The 16,692-nt window shown below is 42.8% G+C and overlaps 1 protein-coding gene across 6 annotated transcripts in view; it reads right to left on the bottom strand.

Annotated features, from left to right (window-relative positions):
- The window catches only part of PAMR1 (peptidase domain containing associated with muscle regeneration 1), a 167,998-nt gene that overhangs the window by 11,108 nt on the left and 140,198 nt on the right, over window positions 1–16,692 (bottom strand). The gene's annotated exons all lie outside the window — the stretch shown is intronic.

The following is a 16,692-nucleotide window of genomic DNA, read 5'->3' as shown; positions in this document are numbered from 1 at the left end:
GTCTGTATTCTCACACGGCAAAAATCAGCTGGTGCGGGAAGGAGCTCTCCACTTAGGATCACGTTCTTGCCTTGGTCACAGTCCCCACCCACCAGCTGCCTGGTCCCCGCAGAGACTTCAATCTGTGACCAGTTAGACTATCAAAGGGCTATGATTTGTGTAATTCAAGTGTAGTTCCTCATTCATTTTAAACTTTGCTTGCTAGAGATCACGGCCAAGAAAGACTGAGTGATACTTAAGACCTGTCCTGGAATATGGAAAGAAAATGAACTAGCCTCTAGCCATGTCAGCCTCAGTTAGAATCCAAGAAATCACTTCTACTGTAAGCCTAATCATTTGATTTTTCTCCTCTTAGAAGTAAGTACCTTCACGGTCCATTAGGCTTCCACTTCATGATCGCCTACGTGAGAGATGGGTCCTATTTCTATTACATTTCATGTGGGTTTAACTGGCAGGAACCTTGGAGAGCTCTTAAGCCCTTCCAGGTAATAAAGCCTCATGACAATCCAGGTTCTTCATGTCATTGAAAATGGTTTAAAGGAAGATTTAAAGGGCAACAGACTCAGGATATCTAAACACGTCTGCCCAAGGTGGAGGAATTCTGCCACATTTTTATAATTCTTAAATGCATATTCCTTTATAACATGACATGTTGAAATCAAGACACATGCCTACTTTTCTTGTAGGTCTACTTCTCTTTCATTTGGTTTTAAGTTATGCTCATGAAATATGACTAGGGTTGAGCAGGATGACGCTTCCAAGGGAAGGTTCAATGGAAGGTGAGACCATGTGGCTGAAATTCTAGAGAAATATAGATGTTAGAAATAGATTCATAAAAGATTCAGATAATGGAGTTGTCTGACACAACTTAAAAATAAATAGACTGAAAATATTCAAGGAAATAAAATACAAAATTGAGGACTTTGGAAGAAAACTTTCACCTTAAAAAGTAACCCAAGGAGAAATCTAGAACACAAAAGTTACAGTGACATAAAGTAAAAAATTCAGTAGATGAGTTTAACAGTAAATCAGATACAACTGAAGGATACCGACGAACTGAAAGATAGCTTCAAAGAAAAGACTCAAAATGAAGCCTAAGAAACAAAAAGATGAAACACGTACCGGAAAATGTAAAGATATAGTAAGAAGGTTAATAAATACATGTAACTGGCATCCCAGAAGAAAAGAGAGAGAACAGAGAAAAACCAATAGGTAAGGAGAGAGCAGCTGAGATTTTTCTGATGGAAGACACTGACCTACAGATTTACAAGGTCCCAAGCCAGATAAGTACAAAGAAAATCACACACAGACAAAGCGTGTAAAGCTGTTCAAAATCAAAATGAAAGAAAGAACATTTAAGCAGCCAAAGGGAGAAAAGGACTGAAAATGCATACTCTAAAATAATTACTGGTTTGTAACATGGAGAATGCTTCTTGCTTCTTTCTACTATTTTTTTCAAGTTTTATAATCAGAAAATGTAGCCATAAAATTTTGTATTTTATAATTTTGTTGTTGTCCTATAGCTATTATTTTTTAAAGTGTCAGGGAAATGGTTTGGGTATCCCTCGCTGAGCCTATAAATCTAGCACTAAGTCTTCATGCCTTTTTTGTGTGTGCTCCCAGACTCCCTCTGCCCCCTGCAAATCTCTTTGCTGCTGCTACTGCTAAATCACTTCAGTCGTGTCCGACCCTGTGCGATCCCATAGACGGCAGCCCACCAGGCTCCCCCGTCCCTGGGATTCTCCAGGCTAGAACACTGGAGTGGGTTGCCATTTCCTTCTCCAGCAAATCTCTTTACCATCCTGCATAACCACAGTGTAATCCAACGTTCCATGAACTCAGATTTAAATGTTTTGTCACTAGACTCTGGTGGAAAAATAGTGGCCTCCAGGATCAGATAGCTTATAGGCTCAAATATACAGGTATTCAACAAATGTCTGTTTGCGGGTGGAAAGAATAAAGGCTAAAATGTACTCATTATTCCACTTAATAAACTAGGGCCTGGGAAAATTAATCTTTTCAGGTCTTGTTTTCCTCGTCTATAAAGCAAGATAATAACACTTTTCTGGTTGGTCTGATTTTGAGTAGCAATTTAAACTACACATAGTCTCTATTTCCCTTGTTCGCCTTTATTTACAAAGCATCCAACTGCCTTTAAAAATCAATTCCCCAAATGCATACACCTTAAAGAAAAACCCATAAAGGAATCTAATTATTGGACCTTTTCAAATACAAAGCAATACTTGGTCTCTGGTAATGCAATGGGTTTCCAGATCTGGGTCCAGTGTGTTGATTCAGACTTCCGGGTACCAAGCATGGTCTTTGTACATTCATCTATTTTAATCCTGTGTAATGAAGCCTTAAAATTATATTCTTACATCAAACATCTACTGAGCATTATTCTCTCTTCCATCATTTATTTCCTGTACTTTTCAAAGCTATACCTTCTCCTCTGATGCTTTTGAAGAGAATTCTAAGACTTCCTTATCCATCCTTTTCTCTCCCAGTTTAGACCTCTACCTGTTGGGTTCATAGACCATCTGCATCTCATCAGAGCATCTCCCTAGGGTTATATTTCAAAGCTATCCCTCTTTTCTCCCTGTGGGTCCTCTGTTTAGAAACTTCTGTATCTCCCCACTGAACAGACTCATGATTCTTTCCTATTTGATGTTTCAAGAGCTTTTGATTTCATTTCTCCTCGGTGGGATGGATGTTTTCACACAAAGCCAAATGAGAATTTAAAGCATCTGCATCACTGGTGTGAAGGAGCATCAAACTCCTGCTTTGCTAAGTAAAATATTCCATAATTAGTCATAAATAGCATATTGTCCTATTACTTTGGGGACTCAGCCTAGGGATATAAACACATTAAGTTCAGCATGCCTTTACATGCTACCTTGTGAGCAAAGGCAGTACTCAGGATGCACTTCTCTGCGATTCTCTTTCAGATAAACACTTTAAAAAAGACCTTCTCTCCCCTGTCTTCTTTTGTTCTTCAGGACAGCAGTATTAGGCAGTTCACTGTGACACCACTTTACCGAGGAGATGTGATAGCTTTGCATGGCTTTTGTAGTGATCACTGTTGGTGTCCCATCGAGGTCTCCTCTCATCCTTTTCCAAACTCTGCTTCTATATGTGTGCTATGCTGCTGAGAGCTGGCACCTGCCACCTTCACAGACTGCCCTTGGGCATGGGCACCATCTTGCCCATATGAAGAGCTGAAAAGTGCCTAGGCTTTCAGACCCTTCACGCTCACCCCAGGGTTGCCTGTCGCCAGTGACTGATGGGTGTGGAAGTATAAGAGCCCAACTCCTGCTCTTCAAGGCGTTACACCTCCCAGCGCCTTATAGGACGGGGCTGAGTCTGGGAGTTCAGTTAGAATCACTCATACCTAGCTTCTTCCTCTTTCCCATTTTCTTTCTGCAACTTCCTTAGTGGTTGATCCTGAGAGTACTCCCTTTAATCAATCATGTGGACCCAAATGTGGCTCAGGACCTGGTTTGGGGAGTTCTGCTGTTTTCTTAGCTCTGGGCATCAGAACCCTTCACGACTCCCCATGGCGGCACTCCTGGGAGTGATGAAAAACCCAAGAAGTTTCCCCGCTGGCATGGGGCTTGTTTGGCTTTCTGCACTCCTAGGAGATCTTGGGGAGGACGACTGGCAGGGCAACTAGAAAGACCACATCTCATTAGAGGGTCTCCAGCCTCCACAGATACTCTCAGACTCCAGCCCCCCCAGCCACCCCCCCCCCCCCCACAAATCCCATCAGCAGGGCTGGTTTGGCCTGAAGGGAACAGGAGCTTTAAGACATGGATTTCTCCAAGCTGAACAGTGTGGACCCAGAATACACCGTCCAAGGATTCTCCCTACTGATTTGCTGCTGTCTGTGTAAAGCCAGGGACCTTTTGCAACCCTGGGGTACAGAGGTGGCCCCAGCAAAGACTGAACTTCCCATGGGTCTTAGAGTTGGACTTAAGTTGATTTAAAGCACATAAAGTTATATCCAATAAAGTTATATCCATTTCTCCGCTGATTGGTTCACTAAGATTCATACTCAGTATAAGGTATAATAGCTAAGATGACCAGGTCCAGAAGGTTTTATGGACCATGACCAAAAAAAATGGACATGATGATAGAGGCATCAAGAGTTATATCAGGATACTGTAGAGACATGACAAGAAGAAGTAGCTTTTTGGTTCACACAAATAAAACCAACTTCTTTGTGCCCTCTGGTCAGATCAATTACACTGACTATAACAAAAGTAAGCTCACACTTCATTCCTAATTTAGGGAGAGAGTCCATTTCCCATTATCCTAATGATAACAAAGTTCAGGGCGTAGATCCAGTTGTGGCAAGAAAGTAGACCGCTTGTTCCATTATATCACTCTCCACCAGTATATCCTTGCTCACAAAATATCTTTTTATGAATGAATCTAGAATTTCAATATGATACACCAGATTCACGAGTATTTGTCTTTTCATTTCTTCTCAAAGCTATAAGTTCAAATTTGGAGACAACACATAGAAAAAAGCCCCTAGGAACCAAAGAAAGAATTCAACCACCACTTTTCTTTCTGGAAGCCCAGAAGCTTTCTTTCTGTAAAGGCTTGTGAAGTGCAGTTGGCTGTTGGTATCACTGATGACTTTTCTTGCATCCTCTATTTAATGAGTGCCTCCTCTGTGCCCAGCAGCATCAGGTATTGGCAGATGTGCTTCTGTAAGTTTAACATGGAAATTTTTCATTTAAACCCAGACAACCTAAGGCCTTCCCCTGCCTTATTAAAATAAGTGCTTATGTACTCACTTATTAAAAAATGGTCTGAGGTCTTCCAAAGACTTAACCCCCAAGTCTTCAGGGGAATGGAGACACACATATACAATTTTTTTCATTAGAACCATTTCATCTTAAATGACTAGTGTCTAACTTTGCTTATAAAATTATATCAGAACATAGGAACGTCTAACCAAGGAATAAAGTAAAGGTAATCACTGGGGCCTTAAATAATTTAAAGAGGTGTAGGGGGTGTCTCAGAAAACACCAGCCAACCACAGCAATTGACGGTAGTCTGGGTTGCACCAAAGATTCCATCAGGTATGATTAACTGGGTTGACACAACTCAGCCTTTGTGTTGCCTGAAAGATAACCTCTTAATCTACAGGCAGAAACCTGGGTGAAGTGGAACCAGGTTCTATTTTAGAAGCTCATGCTAAGAATAACTATTTGGGATTTGTTGGAATCTATTTTATCACGTGTGTATTCTCCTTGTGATACTAGACAGATGTGTTGACACAGAGATTACCATTTAACCAGGGTACGTGTTACAGTTAACTCAGTGAGACCAGTTGATCAAGGGCACAATTAGCAAAGAGGACGCAATTAGCACAGGCCCAGTGATGCTTCCTTACGATGGGAGCAGCCTCTTTATAACACATGTCTGAAAAATGGTAGATGGCAGAGGATGACCAAATCCTTCAGATTTTAAGTCCTTTGGGAGACATTATAGGCCCTGTCTAGAAACATTACTGGCATCTCCACTCACTTGTACTACCCCATCTCACAAAGGACTGGGCTGGCTCTTTCACCCGAGAATGGTGTATGTGTGAGAGAGAAAGAGACAAAGAAAAGAGACAGAGATCAATTCTTGGATCTAACACTGAATCTTTTTAAACCAATAATACAGTCATACTTTGAGCATCCTTTAGACAATGCAATCCTGAAATATATGTTACTTAGCATTGATCAAAGTCTTATCCAATATTTTAAAGAAACAACCAAATGGTGATCTAGCTGACTTGAGCTCTATAACTCTATTAAGTTAGCTCCTCAGAAAAATATCTTCACAAAGTATTTTAGGTTGGGTTCTTCTAGAAACAGGCTGGGAGAGACAGATTTGACTGTAAGTAGTTTATGTAGGTGGTGATCCCAGGAAGGGCCAAAAGTAGTGTGGGGAAAGTAAGACACAGAAGTTTGCATTATTAAGAAAGTTACTACTGGGGGCAATGGAGTTTCAATGCCTCTGGGAAATTCTGAGAGGCAGTGTAGGCTATGCCTCAGAGTCATACTACCCAGAGAGCAATGGATATGAGTTATTACCTACAGACCACCATCAACCATTTGTTGAAGGATGATGAGATGAACATTAATTCCTCAGCACTCCAGTCTTTGCTCATATATGAGTCAATGGACTCTGAGAGCCACAGAAAGCCCTTAGGCAGAGCTGCAGGAGCCTGGGGCTGGAGGTCAGTGGGTCAACAGTAATGATGTTAGCATAATGAAGTCTAGCTACCTTTTTGTTTCCCAGGAAGGTGGAAGAACCCAGTTTTTACACGTTTGGTATAAAAAAGGTTAAATTTCTGTTATTTACAAAGTTGAAGTGAAAAAATTTCTCCAGCACCCACCTTTAGATAAGGAGAGGGAGGAATTAGGAATCAAAATAACACAAACAATATTTGCATCTGCAAATGAACTTGTATTTGCTTTCCATTAATACACAATGAGAGCTATGCCAGTGACGGCCATTCTCTTTTTTGCCTTTGCTGCCAGGAAACTCAGAATCGCAGACATTCTGAGGCTGATCATTTCATCTGATGCAAACGTTGAACTTACTCTCTCATCCCATATAGTGTCCTCCTTCGCTTGCTCTTGTCCCACTTCTAAACTCTCTTACTTTAATTGTTAATTATACCCTGCGTGTGTGCGCAGTCACTCAGTTGTGTCTGACACTTCGTGGCCCCATGGACTAGAGCCCTTCAGTCTCCTCTAGGCAAGAATGGGATTTTCCAGGTAAGAATACTCCAGTGGTTTGTCATTTTCCTCTTCCAGGAGATCTTCCCACCCAGGGATAGAATCTGCGTCTCTTCCAACTCTTGCATTGACAAGTGGATTCTTTACCACTAGCATCAACTGGGAAGCTGACTGCTTTCAAAATTGGTTTGATATGATTTACAAAACTGCACCTAAAAAAGCATACATTTCTTTTCTCAAATTTTATATTAATGACATATTTAGGGTAATAAGAGAGCCACCTGAGCAAAACATGAAGGGACTACTCTGTCTCTTTAACAGGAACTATTAGAGCTATAAGAGTATCTTGAGAGTTCCAGCAAGGGACACAGATCCAAAGTCAACAATATTCAGGACTCCATTATCTAGCTGGCAGTGTGAGCTGGGGTGTTAGCTTCAACTCTTCAAATACTCTGCCAACCACCCATTCTCACTTGTCACCAAATTCAAAGGAACAATTTGTGACAACTTCAGTTCTATTTGGAAAAGGCATTAGCTTTCTTTTTTTTCTTAATATATATATATATTTTTTTTTTTATTAAGGCACAGTTGACTTACAATGTTTCAGGTGCACACCAAGGTGATTCAGTTATACATATACAATATATTATTTTTGAAATTATTTTCCATTATAGGTTATTATAAGATATTGACTATAGTTCCCTGTGCTATACAGTAAACCTTTGTTGCTTATTGCATATCTGTTTTTTTTTTAAATTAGAAATCTAGCATTCTATTCATGTTAAGTCAAACAAGTAAAATCAAAATGCCACAAATTTTTTAGTTGGGCAAAAGTTCATGTTTTCTAAAATACACATATTATTTATATATAAGGCATTAACTTTCTCACTGGAACTTCATTCATCCTGGAAACCTGACTTAATATGAGACCAACACACAGAGACAGTCATCGGACAGGCTTGAATCCCTTTCTCACTTCTTCCTGTTCAGTTTGTATCTGAGTCTGGTGCCTCTGGACCCAACATCTTTTACCTCCAAAATGTCTTCCCCAACCAGGAATAATGACAGCAACTGGTGATATAACCCCTCCACTGAAAACACTTTTTATCCCTGTCCAGCTGATGGAACTCTGCCCCCCTGATGTTTTCCAGCCTTCCAAGGTTGTGAATGAGACAGTACCCATGTGAAATTATACTTGGACTGCACACACTGCTATTTGTTCATCTGGCATTAATTTGGAGGCTGAGGCTTACAATTAGCTACTTGATTTTAATCAGTATTGTCCTTGGCTCCTGGTACACTGTGTCTTTAGGATACCACTTTTCTGGTGTTTAGATGGCCTATTTCATTAGACAGCTAAAACTCCCTGTGCCTAAGAGACGGGTCTGCTTCAAAAAATCCTCAGAAAGTCCTGGTCACTTTGCTTTTGTTCAAAATCAACATCCTCATTTGGTAGAGTTGATGGGTAACTTATGTAACTATAGAGACTTAGTTGTCTTCTACCTGGGAGATGCGCTCAGTAAGTCTTCTTAGGGCTTAGAATGTTTCTGAGTCAGCTCCAGGGGATGGGGCTGGACAGGTAGGTAATAACACTAAGCTACTAGAGGAAATGTCCCCCAGAGGCATTCATCCTTCGACTTCTCAAATGTAAAGTATGCTCGCCTTGAAAATAGCCCAAACAAGCAATTCTGTTTAGCCTTGGGGATGAAGAGGATGACCTTACGGGGAGTCCTGAGATTCAGAGGACATGTGACTCCTGAGATCCTGTCCACTTAGTAACTCTCATCATCACCATCACCATTATTACCAAACACGTCTCTAGAAGAAGTATTGTCGGGGAAATGCGTGGCATGACCACTCTCCTGTGTGCCAGAAAAAGGCTAAAATTGGAACTGTTGTCCAGTTCTGCCAAATGAAGCAGGAAAATACACCAAAGAGCCCTACCTTACCATTACCAGTGCCTGGTGCCTAACAGACACTCAAAAATGACTGGTTGGATGAATCTATAAAGTGGGGAGGATCATAGTACCTACCCCAGGGGGATGCTATGACAATTAAATGAGACAGCATCACATAGAGCACAGAGTTAGGTCTATATTGAGAATGCAGAGAATAACTACCATTGTAGCTTTTAATACTTGGATATCAATAAGCATGCCTTGTGTTTTGCAGAAAAGAAGCTTCCATCTTCTGAAGCAGGGTGAGGAACAGGCAGTGAATGCCCCACAAGGCAGGAATTTTTAAGGAAAACGGGAACACTGTAGCCTTTGTTAAGCGACTGGGGTCGGTCTCGGGGTCTGCAACAGCAGGTAAGTTTGCTTCCATCAGAAGGTAATTCGGCTTTGCTCTTCAGTTCTTCTGCTCTTCTTATCTTCCCACCACTTCCCTCCGTGGGCATATAGTCCATCCCAGCTCTGACGTCTTACCTCTTAACCCAAAACCAAAATAAATCCCACCCCTGCATGAAGTCCTGCCTCAGGGACCTTGTCTGCCAAAGCAAAAGCCAAGAGGGTCCCCACGAGGAGCAGGCAAGTGGAAGCAAAGTCTTAGTAAAACAGTGGTGGACCTGGCCCATCCCACACTGACGGGCACTCCATCCCAAGCTCTCAGAGTCAGTCAGGCTGAAGAGCTGTTTATGAGGCTTGATCTGTCCTCTTACTATTTGGGTAGAATGCCATCCATCACTAAAACGATTGCTGACCAGCAAAATGCACCCCATATATACCAATCCTAATGAGAAGAGGCAATGCCTTGATTAAAAGGCCACAGATTCATAAAGTCCAGCAGAGTTAAGGCTAACATGTCATTTGGTCTATGCAGACTCAGACTTACCCAACAAAAAAATGATTCAAATGATAAGGAAATTTTCCCCCTGAATTACAAAAAACAAGCAAATATTAGATAGTTATGAAAGGGAATCTTCTACTGTGTTTAATGACCACTTTGGCTTTCCAGATCTAAATCCAAATGAGACAGCATCCCTCCAAACATGCTAAGAAGGGTGGCAGAGATTCATCTCCATGTTACGGAGAGACAGCAGATGGGAGGCTCAGGTATAGAAGTATAAGAAGGATGCAGACTACTAGCTAAGCATCCTCCCAGCGCTCCTTCCGTCTCTGAAGGCTCTGGGTTACCGAGTGCTGGTGGGCAATAACAGTAGATCCCCAGGAACTGTTTTTAATGAAGTTATTCTTATACCTCTCATGTCCTCTCCAGCCAGACCATGAATTCTCTTTTCTGCCCTGTTGGTCTAATGTATATGCAAGGGATGCTCTGGAGACTTGGTCTCCTGTATAACCACAGGGGACTAACATAGAGTCCACTTCAGGTTAATGAGTGACCATTAAAAAAGAACCATGAGACACAGGGAGGCTGACCAGGCAACACGATGCTTGGGGCAACCTGCCCTGGAGTTTCCCAACCCAGTCCTCCCTGCTGTTATTCCGCTTATCATCTGCAACAGCCCCCCATCCTGGCTGCTCTGGCTGCAGAGACTCCCCATCCAGCACGCCACTGTGCGTGTCTACTCCTGGGATCCAGGGTTTCTTTATGACAGTGGCATTGGCAGTATCTACCTGTCCTTTAAAACCCCATCTTTCTTGCCTGGACGCTGGTGTAATGGTAGCAGTCCTTAGCATCTGGCAATGATTCAGGAGGAGCAGCTCACAGAGAAAACTCAGAAACTCTTGGGAGAATTTCCTTAAACTTAGAGAGTCTGAGAATGGTTTGTCATGATCTTCTAGTTTGTAGAAACGAGTGCTGATGCCCTAACCCCTTAGCTAGAACATCCCTGCTTTCTGCCAAACTTTTAAATGGCTACATGGGCCCAGAAGTAGTAACAAGAATAACTCCTTCTATTAAATTCAGTATAATTATATCAGTATCTGTATCTGTATCAATACACAAGCACCTTAAATGGATCATCTCATTCCCTTCCTGCCATCACCCCTAAAAAGAACTTGATAGGATTTTCCTGGAATTTATAAGTGGGGAGGCTGAGACTCCTAGGAGGTAAATTACTTGCTCAAGATTTACCAGGCTGGTAAATTGCAGATTTAGAACCAAACCAAAATCTTTCTGACCAGAGTCCAAGCTCTCCACCCCAGGTTGTGTCATCTCAGTGTGGACAAAGGTATTCTTATCTGTCTTCTGCATGTTAAGGATGAAACAGACCTTTAGAACTCTAAAGAAGTCAGTACAAATTTCCATTTTTACAATGCCTCCCCTAAGAGATTTTAGAACAAATATGCATTAATTCCAGCAAGCCTGCAGCCCATTATTTACCTGTGATGGGAGAGGTGACTGTGACACACAAGGGGTCTCAGCACATTCATCACTATTAAGGTCTCCCGGAAAACCCCAAAGTTCCCAGTCACTTATTTTGATGAGAAACACGGGTTGGCCCTTTGAAGCTGAAGTATAAAGTGTGCCTCTCATCCTAGGCTCTTTTCTTCCCAGTCCTTGGGACAGGCTAGTGGGAAACCTTCTGATGCCCCAGAACCCCAATGAATCCAGAGACACCATTTTTCTTTAATTGGTGGAAGCCGATTTGTGTTGTTCAAAGGCGCGTCTGAGCCCGGAGGGTGAGCATTGTGGCCCAAGATTTAGCCCGTTTCATCGCCCTTCATTAGGATGCAGGGGGGAGACCTCGGCACCGTCAACTGGGCCAGAGGAACAAAGGCAACATGGAAACTGGGGCGGGCAGTGAACCCCTCACTCTCTACTTTTTCAAAACAGGATTCCGACCATTTACTCGAGAACTTACTTTGTCCTTCTGTTCCATACAAAGAAACAGGAAACTTCAGAGGGAAAAAAAGGGGCCCCAGTTTCTTACATGGTGGCCCAGGGAGGCTGGGGTTGCAAGGGGTGCTGGCAGGAGGTCAGCTTGGCCGCAGAGCTGAGGAGGGGCCACTCCCCTGGTCTGTTCTCAGAGGAGGTCATCGGGGAGCGGGAGAAGGCGGCTCTTCTCGTGACACCACTCGAGGAGAAGGCGGGGTCGCAGGCAGTGAAGACCACGCTCAGGGCTCTCGCACCCTCTCACTGACCCAACTGGAGAACCTGTGTTGACTGTATCTCCTTCCTCATCCTGCCTGCTTGCTTACTCATTAAATTGGGTCCACGTCTTTCGTGACCCCGTGGACTGTAGTCCACCAGCCTCCTCTGTCCGTGGGATTTCCCAGGCCAGAATGCTGGAGCGGGTTGCCATTTTCCTCTCCAGGTTGTTTATCGACTACCCCACAAAATCTGAAGAAAACATCTCCCCTCAGACTCGAAGAATTCCTTCAAGAATAAATCCATTTCCAACTTGACAAGGATAGACCGAGCTGCTGACACGCATGTTCTAATTCTTATTTTGAGGACTGGTGTCTATAATGGCTCGTCTTTAAGCTGGTAAAGTGCTGACTGTTTTCGTGACCACTTTGGCAACAGCTCTCCAAAGTTTATACAGGAAAGCTTTGGACTAAGAGTTCAACATCTAGGAATTTAATTTAGAAAATACCTTCATATGTGAACAAAGAAACATGTGAGGCTATTCATTGCAAGCCTTTTTCATAATAGTAAGAACATTAAAAATGACATTAAGCCCATCTTAAGTGATGGAATGATTATTCGATTGGATAGACATTCATACAATGGAGTCCTCCAACAATCGTTTTTTCTCCCAAGAGGGAGACCAACGTGGATTGACCTGGGAAAATGTCTATGATATGAACACTGAAAGCAAAAAGTTGAAAAATTGTATGTATGCTTTAAATTCACTTTTGCTTAAAACTGGGTTTCTCAGTCTTGGCACTACCGACCTGTGGGCCAGACAGCTCTTTGTTGTGGGGCTGCCCTGTGTATCTTAGGGTGTTTTGCAGCATCCCTGGCCTCTACCCACCAAATGCCAATGCACCCTCCCCTCTCCTGCTATTACAACACCAACAAAGTTTCCAGTTTCCAAAAGTCCCCTGGGGTGGGAGCAGGGAACAAAATCACCCCCAGAGGAGAACCATTGGTTTAAAGTAATGACACACAGACAACCTAGGTTTGCACGCCTTAGAAGAAAGTTTAGAGGGATCCTCATCAAGTTGCTAACCCTAGGACAGGATTAGTCAGGGAAAATAATATTCTTTTTATTTTACACACCTCTGTACTGGTTGATTATTTTTACAAGTCTATATTTCTTCTGTAATTAAGTAGAAAATCTACTATTCTATTCCCACTCACAGACATAGATAGATACAAAGAAAATAAAGAGAATAATTCATATCAAGAGACAGTTAATCAGGACTTTCTAAAGAAGAGAGACAGGTGGGTCTTACCTGGGAAGGGAAGTCCTCTGAGAGGACTTGATAATGAGACAGGATGCTAACCAGAGCTCATCAGTCCATCACCTGTAGTCTCACCAAGCCAGGCGGTGAGAATGGTGTCTGAGAGATCATAAACAAGGTGGGAAGAGTGGAATTCTGGCCTCTGGTCTTGAATTGAACCAATTTAATGTCTTAAACCCTGTACTTCAAATCCTTCATTTGCTTAAAGGATCATCTACCCTCCCACAAAACCTTTAGGAGAGCAGCACATTAAAGCATCATCCATGAAATGATTTCCTCTCATCAGATTTGGTGCTACATAAACAAAAGATGGAATTCTCATTAATATTTGTTTTGCTGCTTTAAAAGTCATTTTTAAGAAACATGTGCCTAGTCCAATTTGGGCATTTTAGAATTTAGAGTATTCTAGAATGCTTCAGTTTCATATTAATTTTGAAAGAATTTCCCCCAGGGAGGTATTTTCAGCTTTTTTATATACCTGTGATAGTTTTGTTTGTTTGTTTGTTTTTTCTGGAAAAATGGTTAAAGTTTGTTTAGAAATTACAAGGTAAACTGCCGTAGACAACTGTGATGATTCCCTCCCTGAGTTAGTTGGAATTCATGGTGAATTTCCTAAGATGGAAAAACAGGTCTAAATCTTATGGAAAATAATCAAACATTTGGTCCCCCAAGGCTTCCCTGGTGGCTCAGTGGTTAAAAAAAAAAAATCAGTGCACTGCAGGAGACATGGGTTTGATCCCTAGGTCAGGAAGATCCCCCGGAGAAGGAAATGGCTGCCCACTCCAGTACTCTTGCCTGGGAAATCCCACAGAGAGAGAAGCCTGGTGGGTTACAGTCCATGGTGTCACAGGAATCAGACATGACTTAGGGATTAAATTTCACCACCACCACATTGATGCCAGCAAATGGCTTATCAGATATCCACAACCAATATCTTGCCTCAGTCTCAACTACAGGGTACTAAGAGAATTATGGTCTTTGAACAAAGTTTTGAAAAGTAGCTAGAAAGAATTCTCTTGTCCATCTATGCTGATGTTTTGAAACCCAAAGTGACTTGAGATGAAAGCGATTTGAGACAGTTCATGAATCAAGTTATGAATCAGTTCATAATGCCATAGTTTACATTCTTTTTCATCATGTTTATTTGTTTTGTTCCGGGTTTTTTTTTTTTCTGGATAGAGTAATAGTGCCAAGAAGTCCGTTTTTCACTCAAAAGCTACTCATAAACACTTTAGTCAAAACTTTTGGACCAATTTCCTTCCCCCTGCTCCATTCCCCTTCCCCAATTTGACTCAGCTTCTTACAGGTATTTTGACTAATTTGGTAATGTTTTACTTTTATCCAATTTTGTCTTTGTTAATCAAAGTCCTAATACGGTAAAGTTCTTTTGTCAAGAATTTAGGGCTTCCTTTTTTGGTCCCCCCTCTGCATCTGAACGGTAGCACTCATGATCTGCCATTGTCAAGAGGCCAGACTCACTCTATCTACGAATTCTTGAAACAAAGGGAAAGCAACACTTCTTTCCTCTGCCTTGCACACCTCACAGAGAACCTGAACGAGACAAGAACCACAAAGCAGAACATAATTTCCTAAGAATCTGGCATAATCACACAGGTCAGCTGTGACACCCAGAGCAACAGGTGTTTTAAGTAGAATGAAATGTACACTCAGACACACTACCGACACTAGCTTCAGTCTGCGTTGTTTGCAAACGCACGAACGTCAAACCAGGTCTCTCATATATAGGATAACCCCAAAGTAACCTGAGCATGCCAGTTAGAAGTAACAGCATCAGAGGCCGCTGGGGCTCTGTCCGTGGGGGCCCCTTCCCCCCCGCCCCGCAGTCTACTTTGCTTACTTCCGATGGCCTGCACCGACCAACTCGTCCACCGCTCAAGCGTTATTGGAACCATGCTGGCACACGCACAGAAAGTTAAGCTTGTCCTACTTGCCCAAGGCAGTCCGGCGCCAATCAGCAATCGCAGTTGGGATGTGAAAGCCCAGCTGTCTTGTGTTAAAGCCAGGACACACTCTGAGATGTACTTTCCATTCCAGATTCCACTGCCTGTTAACACTCAGGCTGGGATTTTGCCCGAAATCACGCCTTTGCTTGGCTTCCTTCCCTTCCGGTCCAGCCTCCCCACTCCCTTACCGGCTTCTCCTGGGGGACGTGTCCTTAACACGTCATCTGTACACATGTTCCCATGTCAGGATCTGCTTTGGGGGAACCCTCCCTAGGTCATTAGCTGCCCTCCTTTGCTTTTCCCCAAATGTTGACTCCTCCTGTTCTGCTCATTTCATCCATGCGACAGCTGCAGCATGGGACACCAGTTTTAGGTCTCAAACTTCCATTAGGAACTTGTCATACATAGACAGGCTCTTGATTACCAAAGACCCTTGATAGTTGATTTCTGGTCATAGTGTTTAAGTTCCTCTCTGCCAAAGGCACAGTCCTGGGCGCTGCACCAGCGGGCTGGGTGCTGCCTGATGCTGCCCTATGCACTGGCCTGCGTGTACCCTTCCCAAGGGCAATGCCATATCAGATACATGTTTTGTATCTGATATGGCATTATCAGATACCATTATCAGATAAGGATTTCCCATATCAGATACATGTTCTAGTTTCTCTCCTCTGGCAAAAGTTTGAGTCTAATAGCACAGAAGAGTCATGTTCTGCCTTTCAAAAACATGAATGAGAAACTCCTACCTGCTTTGGAGTAAGTCATCTGAATTTGCGTCCTCTTATTTCTACTGTTTGATTGACCCCAGGTTACTGAGGATGACTGTAACCGAGCAGGACCCTTTGGGTTCTCCTCTCCCATATCCTCGGCTGGAGCTCCTCTCTGGAGTTTATCTAGATAATAGGATCTGATGCACATTTCCTGAGTTGTTCTATAGATGCTAAAATCACCACCAAATGGACGAAACTTGATGAGCATGGGCATGTGTCCCCAGAGCTACTGGCACCTAAGGATTGATAATGTTAACCCCTCTGTTACTACACCATCAACCAATCAGAGAATTATGTGCAAGCTAATTTCATACCCTGCAACCTCCCTCTTTCACCTGTCTTTTAAAAATGTTTTTCTGAAACCCTTCAGGGAGTTTGAGCTTTTTTCAGCACTAGCTGTCCTGGACTCCCCATCTGGTGCTTATAATAAACTTCACACTTCTTCACCACAACCCAGTGTCAGTAGACTGCCTTTACTGTGCATGAGGCGAGTGGACCCAAGTTTGGTTTGGTAAGACTACCATGGTTCTGCTTTCGACTTCTGTCTGCAAGAACCGGAGAGTGTGGGTGACCCAATGGGACAGCCAGGATATGCCACTCGAGTGGCAAGGGCAGAAAGGGAACCATCCTAGAGACTAATATGTGGACTGCCACGGCTGGCGGACTTCTTTGCCCTATGACTCCTCTGGGCTATACCACCCCTGCAGCCCCATCGCCTCTCAGACCTGCTCAAGAATTACCAGAGAAATACAGAGCTGAGCTCACAAGTTGGGATAAGCTCCTTCAGAGAACAGCAAGACATGCTTTCTTTTGCATTACCATGGACCTCAGTGCATAGTAGTCCCTCAATAAAATGTTGCTTTGTCTGTGATTCATGTAACACTGGTCAGACTGTCATAAG

This window comes from Odocoileus virginianus, chromosome 10 (assembly GCF_023699985.2).
Source record: "Odocoileus virginianus isolate 20LAN1187 ecotype Illinois chromosome 10, Ovbor_1.2, whole genome shotgun sequence".
NCBI lineage: Eukaryota > Metazoa > Chordata > Mammalia > Artiodactyla > Cervidae > Odocoileus > Odocoileus virginianus.
The sequence above is the reverse complement of the archived record's forward strand: the minus strand, read 5'-3'. Positions and strand labels throughout refer to the sequence as shown.